Below are 10602 nucleotides of genomic sequence, written 5' to 3'. Positions count from 1 at the left end.
ACAGATCAAAGAAGAAATCTCCAGATAAATTTTAAGATATTTTGGATTAAATGAAAATGAAAATACAATTGGTCAAAATTGTAGGATAAAGCAAAAACAGTGCTTAGAAGGAAGCTTATGGCATTAAATATGTTTATTAAAAAAGAAGAAAGATCTAAAATCAATAATCTAAGATTCAATCTTAGGAAATTAGAAAAAGAAGTAATTTAAGGGACTTCCCTGGTAGTCTAGCAGTTAAGACTCTGAGTTCCCAATGCAGGGGGCATGGGTTTGATCCCTGATCTGGCAACTAGATCCCAGATGCCGCAACTAAGACCTGGTGCAGCTAAATATATAAATAAATAATTTAATCCAAAGTAAACAGAAGAATAGTAAGAATTAGAGCAGAAATGAATAAAATCAAAAATAGGAAACCAATAGAGAAAATAAACAAACCAAAAGATCAGTAAAATTGGCAATACTCTAGCCAGGCTACTAAGCAAAAAAAAAAAGAAGAAGAAAGAATGCAATGAGAACCTACTGTATAGCACAGGGAACTCTACTCAGTGCTCTGTGGTGACCTAAATGGGAGGGAAATCCAAAAAAGAGGAGATATATGTATACATATAGTTGATTCATTTTGCTGTATAGAAACTAACACAATATTGTAAAGCAACTATGCTCCAATAAAATTAATTAAAAAAAGGAAATGCAAATTACTAAAAATTACTAATATCAGAAATAAAAGAGGGGATATGATTACAGATCCCATGGACGTTAAAAGGATAGTAAAGCAAATGTGTGAACAACTCTATCCCCGCAAATTTTTTTTGGGCCACACTTCACAGCATGTGGGATCTTAGTTCCCCGACCAGGGATCGAACACGCACTCCCTGCATTGGAAATGTGGAGTCTTACACACTAGACTGCCAGGGAAGTCCCACAGATTTGTTAACCTAGATGAAATGGACCAATTCCTTGAAATATACAATCTGCCAAAACTCCAACAAGAAAAAAACAATCTATATAGGCCCGTATCTATTAAAGAAATTGAATCAATTAGTAATCTTTCAAAACAGAAAACACCAAGCCCAGATGGGTCCACTGGTGAAATCTACCAAACATTTAAGGAAGAAATTATGTCAGCTTTCTACAATCTTCTTCAGAGGACAGAAGCACAGAGAATATTTCCTAACTCATTCTATGAGGCCAGCATTACCTAAATACCAAAACAGACAAAGATATTACAAGAAAACTACAGACCAATATCACTCATAAACAAAGATGTAAAATTCTTCAACCAAATATTAACAAATTAAATCCAACACATATTAAAAAGAATTATACACAAGTGGAAGTTATCCAAGGCTTGCAAGGCTGGCTCAACTGCTGAAAATCAGTTAATGTAATCCACCACCTTAAGAGGCTATAAAGAAAAAATTACATGATTATATCAATAGATGCAGAAGAACAGGGGTCCCCAACCTTGGGATCTAATGCCTGATGATCTGAGGTGGAGCTGATGTAATATAAAGTACACAGTAAATGTAATGCACTTGAATCATCCCAAAACCATCCCCTCAACTCCCAGTCTGTGGAAAAACTGTCTTCCACGAAACTGGTCCCTGGTGCCAAAAAGGTTTGGAACCTCTGCAGAAGTAGCATTTGATCAAATCTCTACATATTTATGATTCAAAAACAAACAAACCTCTCAGTAAACTAGGAATAGAGTGGAACTTTCTCAATTTGATAAAGAATATCTACAAAAAACCAGAAGCTAACATCATACTTAATGGAGAGAAACTTGAACCTTTTCCACTAAAATCAGGTACAAGGCAAGGATGTCCCCTCTCACTACTCTCTTCCAACACTGGACTGGAAGTCCTTGATAATGAACATGGCAAGAAAAGGAAATAAAAGGTACACAGATTGGGAAGGATGACATAAAACTGTCTTTGTTTGCAGATGACATGATTATCTATGTAGAAAATCTGAAAGATTTGATAAAACAAACAAAAAATCCTAGAACTAATAAATGATTATAGCAAGTTTACACGATATACGTTTAATATAAAAGTCAATTGCTTTCCTATATACCAACAATGAAAAAGCAGAATTTGGAAAAAACAAAACAAAAATTATATCACTGACATTAGCAACCCCCAAAATGAAATACTTAGGTATAAATCTAACAAAATAGATACAAGATCTTTTTGAGAAAAATTACAAAACTCTGATGAATGAAATTAAAGAAATGAATAAATGGAGAAATATTTCATGTTCACGGATAGGAAGAATCAATGTTGTCAATATGTCAGTTCTTCCCAACTTGTCCTGCAGATTCAGTGCAATCCCAGTCAAAATCCAAAGAAGTTATTTTATGGACCTTGACACTTATTCTAAAGTTTATATGGAGAAGCAAAAGACCCAGAATAACAAACATAATATTGAAGGAGAAGAACAAAGTTGGAGGACTGACCCTAGCCATCTTCAGGATTTATAGTAATGGGACTTCCCTCATGGTCCAGTGGTTGAGACTCCACGCTTCCAAGGCAGGGGGCATGAGCTCAATTCCTGGTTGGGAACGAAGATCCCACATGCTATGCAGCGCAGCCAAAAAATAAAAATCCAATTTAAAAAATGGGCCAAATACCTGAACTGACACCTCACCAAAGAAGATATATAGATGGCAAATAAGTATATGAAATGATATTTCATATCATATGTCATCAAGGAAATGCAAATTAAAACAACACTTGATACCACTACACATCTATTAGAATGGTCAAAATTCATAACACTGACAGCACCAGATGCTGGCAAGGATGTGAAGCAACAGGAACTTGGTCTCACATTGCTGGTGGGAATGCAAAATAGTACAGCCACTTGGGAAGACAGTTTGGCAGGTCTTACAAATCTAAACACACTCTTATCCTCAGATCCAGTTATTGAGCTCCTTGGTATTTACCCAAAGGAGTTGAAAACTTAAGGCAACACAAAAACTTGCACACTGATATTTATAGCAGTTTTATTTATAATTGGCAAAACTTGGAAGTAAACAAGAGGTCTTTCAGAAGGTAAATGGGTAAATAAGCTGTGGTACATCCAGACAAAGGAATAGTATTCAGCAGTTAAAAAAAAAAGTTATCAAGCCATGAAAAGAGATGAGAGAACTGCAAAGGTGTATTGCTAAGTGAAGGAAGCCCATCTGAGGCTGCTGTATACTGTTGATTCCAACTATATGACATTCTGGAAAAGGCAAAAACTATCAAGATGATAAAAAGATCAGAGGTTGCTGGGGGCAGGGGGTCGTGGTGGGCAGAGATGAATAAGGAGAGCACAGAGGATTATTAGGGCAGTTCAAATACTCTATATGATGTTATAATGACAGGTATGGATCATAACCTATTTGTCCAAACCCACAGAATGCACAATACTAAGGCTGACCCTTAGGGTAAACTATATAGTTCACCCTTGGTGAAAAAAAGTACCATCCTGGTGAGCGACGTTGTTAAAGAGCGAGGCTATGCATGTGTGGGTGCAGGGGGTATACGGGGAATCTCTGTACTTCTCTCTCAATATTATTGTCAACCTAACACTGCTGTAAAAAAATAGTCTTTAAAGAAACTATCATAGAAATTTATTTTTTTTAAGAGCTTAGCTTTTGTACTTCCTTTACTTTTTTTTTTTTTTTTTTTTGGCCTGCATTGGGTCTTTGTTGCTTCACAAGTGCTTTTTCTCTAGCTGTGGAGAGCAGGGGCTACTCTTTGCCGAGGTACTCGGGCTTCAAGTGCGGTGGCTTCTCTTGCTGAGGAGCATGGGCTCTAGGCGCGTGAGCTCAGTACTTGCAGCACCCAGGCTTAGTTGCTCCCCGGCATGTGGGATCTTCCTGGACCAGGGATCAAAAACGTGTCCCCTACATTGGCAGGCAGATTCCTAACCACTGCACCACCAGGGAAGTCCAGAAATTTAAATGGTGAGTAATATTTGATGATATAAAATTATTTTAAAAGACAAGTAAGGGAATTCCCTGGTAGTCCAGTGGTCAGGATTCCATGCTTCCACTGCAGGGGGCATGGATGGAGGAGCTAAGATCCTGAAGGCGGCCAAAAAAAAAAAAAGATTGGTAAAACATTTAAGTCTGATAACTGGTATTGTGGTTTTTTTTTTAAGACAAGTGTGTACTGAAGTATACACTACATATGCTAAGTACACTAAATACACTAAGTGCAGTGTATATGTAAGTACATACAGTGTATGTGTACTGAAATGCTTCTAGATAAAATCTATAATATTATATGTTTCCGGATAAAACAATCTGCTGTCTGGGAATTGCTTTAAAATATTATGGAGGGAGGATAAACTAGGAGTTTGGGATTAACATATACATACTTCTATGTATAAAATAGATAACCAGCAAGGACCTACTGTATAGCACAGGGAATTATACTCAATATTTTGTAATAACCTATAAAAGATGGGACTTCCCTGGTGGCGCAGTGGCTAAGAATCGCCTCCCAATGCAGGGGACACGTGTTCGATCCCTGGGCCGGGAAGATCCCACATGCCGCGGAGCAACTAAGCCTGTGTGCCACAACTACAGAGCCCACATGCTGCAACTACTGCAGCCTGCGAGCCTAGAGCCCATGCTCCACAACAAGAGAAGCTACCGCACTGAGAAGCCTGTGCACCGCAATGAAGAGTAGCCCCTGCTCGCCACAACTAGAAAAATCCTGCAAGCAGCAACTAAGACCTAACACAGCCACAAAAAAAATAATAAAATAAAATAAAATAATAACCTATAAGGGAAAAGAATCTGAAAAAGAATATATATACGAGGGTAAGTCAAAAATTATCTGCACTCTGGCTGTAGAATTTACAGAAGTTTTAATATAACTGGAATGCAGATAATTTTTGACTTACCCTTGTGTGTGTGTGTGTGTATAAAACAATCACTTTGCTATACACTTTAACACAATATTGTAAATCAACTATACTTCAATTAAAATTTTTAAAAAAATAGTAAATAAAATCATATAGGGAAGAGGGAAGGGAAGAGGGTAGAGTATAAATGAAATGAGATTGGTCATGGGTTGATAATTACTGAAACTGGTTGATGGTGGCTCATTACATTATTCTTGCTTCTTTTATGTATTATGAAACTTTCCATAATAAAATGTGTTGAAAAGAACCCAGTTATGTTTAGTTTACAAGAGACCCACATGAAGCATAAGAATATGGAAAGGCTTGAGTAAGAGAAAGAAATATGCGAGGCAAATTATAGTCAAAGAAATCTGGCTTAACTACAGTAATATAAGAAAAAAAATCAACTTTAAAACAAAGGGAATCTCTAAGAATCATGGGGACCATTGTGTAAGAGTAAAAATTAATTCACTGAGGATGTATTAAAATTCTAAACAAGAACGCATTTAATAAAACAGCATCCACATTTAAAAAGCAAATTTAAAAAGTTGTTAGAACTACAGGGAAATTTTTACAAGTCCACTACCATAGTGGTTATTTTCCATATCCTTGTCTTAATTAATAATTAAACTGGCCCCCAAATCCACATAAATACAGAAGATATGAGCAGCACAAACTATTTCTCTAATGTAAGAGCAAGCTTGCTTATTGAGATAATCCTAACCTAGTTGAGACTTAACCTTTCTTAGACATTGCTACATTTGGTTTATTACTATTTTGTCTAGAATTTGTACATCTAGGGAATTCCCTGGCTGTCCAGTGGTTATGACTCGGTGTTTTCACTGCCACGGGCCTGGGTTCGATCCCTGGTCAAGGAACTAAGATCCCGCAAGCCACACCATGTGGCAAGGTTGAAATTTTTAATAAGTAAATAAATAAATAAAACACTCCAAAAAAAAATTTTTGTACATCTATGTCCATAGGTAAAGTTGGCCTGTAATTTTCCTTTCTCGCTGTATCCCTGTAAGATTTTACCAGGGTGATGCTAGCCTTATAATAGGAACTGAGGAGTTCCCTCCTTTTTTTCTTCTCTCTGGAAGATGTTTGCAGGATTGGAATTATTTTTTTCCTAAATTTCAGAGAGCACTTACTGGTGAAGTCAACTGAGCCTGCAGGTTTCTCTGCGAGAAAATATTTGACTACTGGTTCATTTTTTTAAATGATTATAATAATGAGGTTCTCTAGCTCCTTGTGACAGTTTTGACATAGCTGTCTAGAAGTACGTCTATTCTGTTTAAATACTGAAACGTATTGCCAAAGATAACTTTTCATATCTGCACCAGCTCTAATTATGTCTCCTTTTTCGTTTCTGATATCAGCCCACTCATGCTTTCTCTCTCTCTTCCTTAATAAACCTTGTTAGAAGTTCGTTGAGTCTTTTCTCTTTTTTTAATATTTATTTATTTGGCTGCATCAGGTCTTAGTTGTGGGATCTTTCATTGTGGCTCTCGAGCTCTAGAATGCCAGGGCTTAGTTGCCCCTGGCATGTGGGATCTTAATTAGTTTCTTCCCCCACCAGGGATCGAATCTGCATCCCCTGCATTGGAAGGTGGATTATTAACCACTGGACCACCAGGGAAGTTCCCTGAGTCTTTTCAAAGAGTCAGAATTTGGCTTTTTCTATCCTTTCTGCTTTGTTTTCTATGAAATTGCTCATTTTATCTTTATTATTGACTTCTTTCTACTTTGTTCAGATTTTTCTAGCTTTTTTAAATAGATATATAGCTCAGTCCATGTCAACCTTTTTTTCTTTTCAAACAGAAGCATTAAGGCTATAAAATTTCCTACATCTTGCTCTAATTGCATTCCCCAAGTATCTATGTGGTCGGAATGTTATGTCCATTTTTATTTATTCTTTGATCCATACATTTTTAGAATTGTTTCTTCATTTCCCTAAATGACTTTTTCTTATTTATCTTTTCATTATTGTTTTCTGCAGGGGAGGTGGAGGTATTTGAAAGCAAGAAGGCCATTCTTGTAAGAAGGCAGAGGTGATATCATTGTTATTTTTTTCCTTTTATTTGAAGACATAAATTTTTCCTTCATAAAGAACAGCTTGCTACCTTCAAATAAATATGGTGGTAACTCAGACACGAGGCTGGTGAGTGACAGCCTGGTACAGGCAGGACAGGACTCCTGGGTCCTACATTGATGACTGGAAATCTCCTTCCCATTAGAAAGTGAGGAAAACACAAACCACTGATAGATTCTTCTTTCACTACCCACAGATCCTCTATTTTGAGATGTCCTGGTCTGAGAGCAACATCCCTCACCCCGGGGACCCTGCTCTGCCTCTTAATCTGCCTTCAAGTTCTCAGAATCTCCCTCCATCTTGGACTTTCTCCTCCAGGAGCTCTCAGACCTGACCCATCTTCTGTACTAGCCTCCAACCCTGGGAGGTAGGGAGGGATTTTTGGCCTCCATGAGCCCCCAGACCTCCACCCACCACCTAAGAGGTCCTGCCTAGGCCATTTGAGATCTGGGAGGCTACCTGGAAGCATCCTTGTGACCAAAGACCACCAAGAGGACAGACCCATGACCCACAGTGGGGATCTGTTTTGGGTGCTGCCCTGAAGACCAGGGTCCCTGGGGATGTCCAGGATCTGGAAATGGCACATACCTGCTAGCCTTCTCCCTGCTCTGGTGCAAATGCATCTGGTCGACTCCAACAAAGTAGCTGGGTTTTTTGGAGAATATGAAGAAAGCAAAGGACCACAGTAGATTTCACAGGGTATTTCCATGGAATTTGAAAACAAGTTAAATAGAAAACAACCAAACTGATACACAAGAGGAGAGAAAGAACAGAGCATACAAGAGTTGTTGTTCAACATCCAAGGTCTAACATACGGGTAACTAACTGGAATTTCAGAAGCAGAGATAGCAAAAAAGAATGCAGAAGAAATATTTGAAGAGGCTGTAGTGGTAACTCTAGGAACTTGAGGACCCAGAGGCCATAATTCAACAGGAGAGAAACAAAGCTGGGTCCATTTGTTATCTGCTTACTCTGCAATTCCCCTTGCATGTTTTCTGCATATCTCTGTTACTATGTAGCCTTTGTAACTCTGAAGCTGCCCCAGAGGCCATGAAAGAAGAGTATCCAATCAAGTCACATGCTACCTTCCGTGTTACCTTATTTGGGGGACAAAGAAAGCCTAATGTATAGAAAGTTAACAAAAAAGTATAAGAGATTGCCCTGCTTTGTTTAGGGCTCAGCCTCTGGATACAAATCCACTGGGCCTATGCCAGCATAAATAAATGCTGCTTCCTGCATATAGCCTCGGTGTCTTGCTTCACTCTGTAAAATCCTACAAGACAATGTCTAAAATTTTCCAAAAACAATTAAAAAAACATCAACCTACAGATCCAAGAAGGTCAGAAAATTCCAAGAACACACACACACAAACACACACACACACACACCCCTAAACACATCACATTTAAACCAATGAAAACCGAAGAAAAAATTCAAGGCAGTCAAAGGGAAAATATGAGATCTCACACAAAGAGGAACAAGGATAAGAATTACAACAGGCTTCAGGTCATAAATTAGAGGAGAATAAAATGACATCTTTGAAGTACTTTTTATTTCTTTTATAGTATTTTCCAGAATACTATACCCAGTAAAAGTAACTTTCAAAAATGGTGACAGGACTTCCCTGGTGGTGCAGTGGTTAAGAATCTTCCTGCCAATGCAGGGGACATGGATTCAATCCCTGGGCTGGTAAGGTCCCACATGCTGCGAAGCAACTAAGCCTGTGCACCACAACTACTGAGCTTGTGCTCTAGAGCCCTCGAGCCACAACTACTGAGCCCTCATGCTACAACTATTGAAGCCTGCATGCCTAGAGCCTGTTCTCCGCAACAAGAGAAGCCGCTGCAATGAGAAGCTCATGCTCCACAACGAAGAGTAGCCCCTGCTCGCCACAACTAGAGAAAGCCCACACAGAGCAATAAAGACCCAAGGTAACCAATAAATTAATTAATTAAAAATTAAAATTAAAAAACAGTGACAAATGACTTTTCTGACAAACCAATGCTGGTGAGGATGACTGAGCCACACACAGCAACAAAGACCCAATGTAGCCAAAAAAAAAAGAAATTAATATACCAAATATTCTTCAAATACAACAAGCCCAGTATAAACAAAGTGGTACATCCTTACAATGGAATACTATTCAGCAATAAAAAGGAACAAATTACTTTTACATTTAACAATATGGATGAATCTTAAATACATTATGCTAAGTGAGAGAAGCCAAACTCAGAAGGCTACGTACTCTATGATGTACTTTTATATGACATTCTGGAAAAGGCTAAGCTATTTTAAAAGGAAACATTAATGCTTGCCAGGGGCAGGTGACTACAAAGGATAATGAGAGAAGTTTTTAGGGTCATGAAAACATTTTATATCTTGATTGCATTTGTGGTTATGCAACTACATATCTGTCAAAATGTATAGCTATGGACTTTCTAGGTGGCACAGTGGTTAAGAATCCACCTGCCAATGTAGGGGACATGGGTTTGAGCCCTGCTCTGGGAAGATTCCACATGCCACGGAGCAACTAAGCTCGTGCGCCACAACTATTGAGCCTGTGCCCTAGAGCCCGTGAGCCACAACCATTGAAGCCCATGCGCCTAAAGCCTGTGCTCCACAACAAGAGAAGCCACTGCAGTGAGGAACCCGTGCACCACAATGAAGAGTAGCCCCCCTCTCCGCAACTAGAGAAAGCCTGTGTGCAGCAACGAGGACCCAACGCAGCCAACAAAGTAAATAAATTAAAAAAAAAAAAAAGTATAGTTATGACACAAAAAAGTAAATTTTGCTGTATGTAAATTATACCTCAATAAATCCAAATTTTTTAAATGACAAAAATAATTTTAATATCTTTAAATGCATTGATAATCTGTCAAATTTTAAAGGACTTCTCAGAGGGCAAAATCTAAATGAAACTGGGAATTCAGAGAGTAATACACTGAAGACTGCTTTCCCCTTGAGGGCATTTGCCAAGCTCAAGAAACTTGAGATTTGGTGCTCAGGAAGCCAAGAGCAGGATACAAACCCCAAGGTCTTTGACAATGTGGTGAGTCTAATAGGAAATTGCCCACTTGACATAAAGTCAGGATCTCAAAGTACTACACCCTCATATCGTGTGCACAGGAGTCCACCACCCCACACTCAAGCAGAGAATTTCAAAGAATTTGACTGTCTTGGACCTTGGTCCAGAGCGGAGAGAGAAAACTCTTTCTGGAGAATTTATACCCACAAGCCAGCCCTCAGGTAGATGTGCAGCCCAAATTCACAGAACCAGAGTGGTCTGAAAAATCTCAAGCTGTGTTAATTTAACACACTCTAGGAAGTTATTAGCCTAGATTTTTGGCAGAAGCAAAAATTTTCTTTGGAGAAGCCCACTATAGGGTGGGATTTGTCTATGCCAATTTGGTAACCTCTAAATTCAATACCAAATTAATAGAAAATTCAATACCAGGTTAATGAGCAAAGGATCTTATTTCGGTCACATTTAAATTAACCATAAGGTGTTGCTATTTTTTTTTAAGGTTTTGCTATTAATAGGGGTAACTAACACAGAGCCAAACATGCTTATGACTTAGATCCATTATCTGTTCCTTACATTCTCTGTG

This window comes from Hippopotamus amphibius, chromosome 9 (assembly GCF_030028045.1).
Source record: "Hippopotamus amphibius kiboko isolate mHipAmp2 chromosome 9, mHipAmp2.hap2, whole genome shotgun sequence".
Lineage (NCBI taxonomy): Eukaryota > Metazoa > Chordata > Mammalia > Artiodactyla > Hippopotamidae > Hippopotamus > Hippopotamus amphibius.
The sequence above is the reverse complement of the archived record's forward strand: the minus strand, read 5'-3'. Positions refer to the sequence as shown.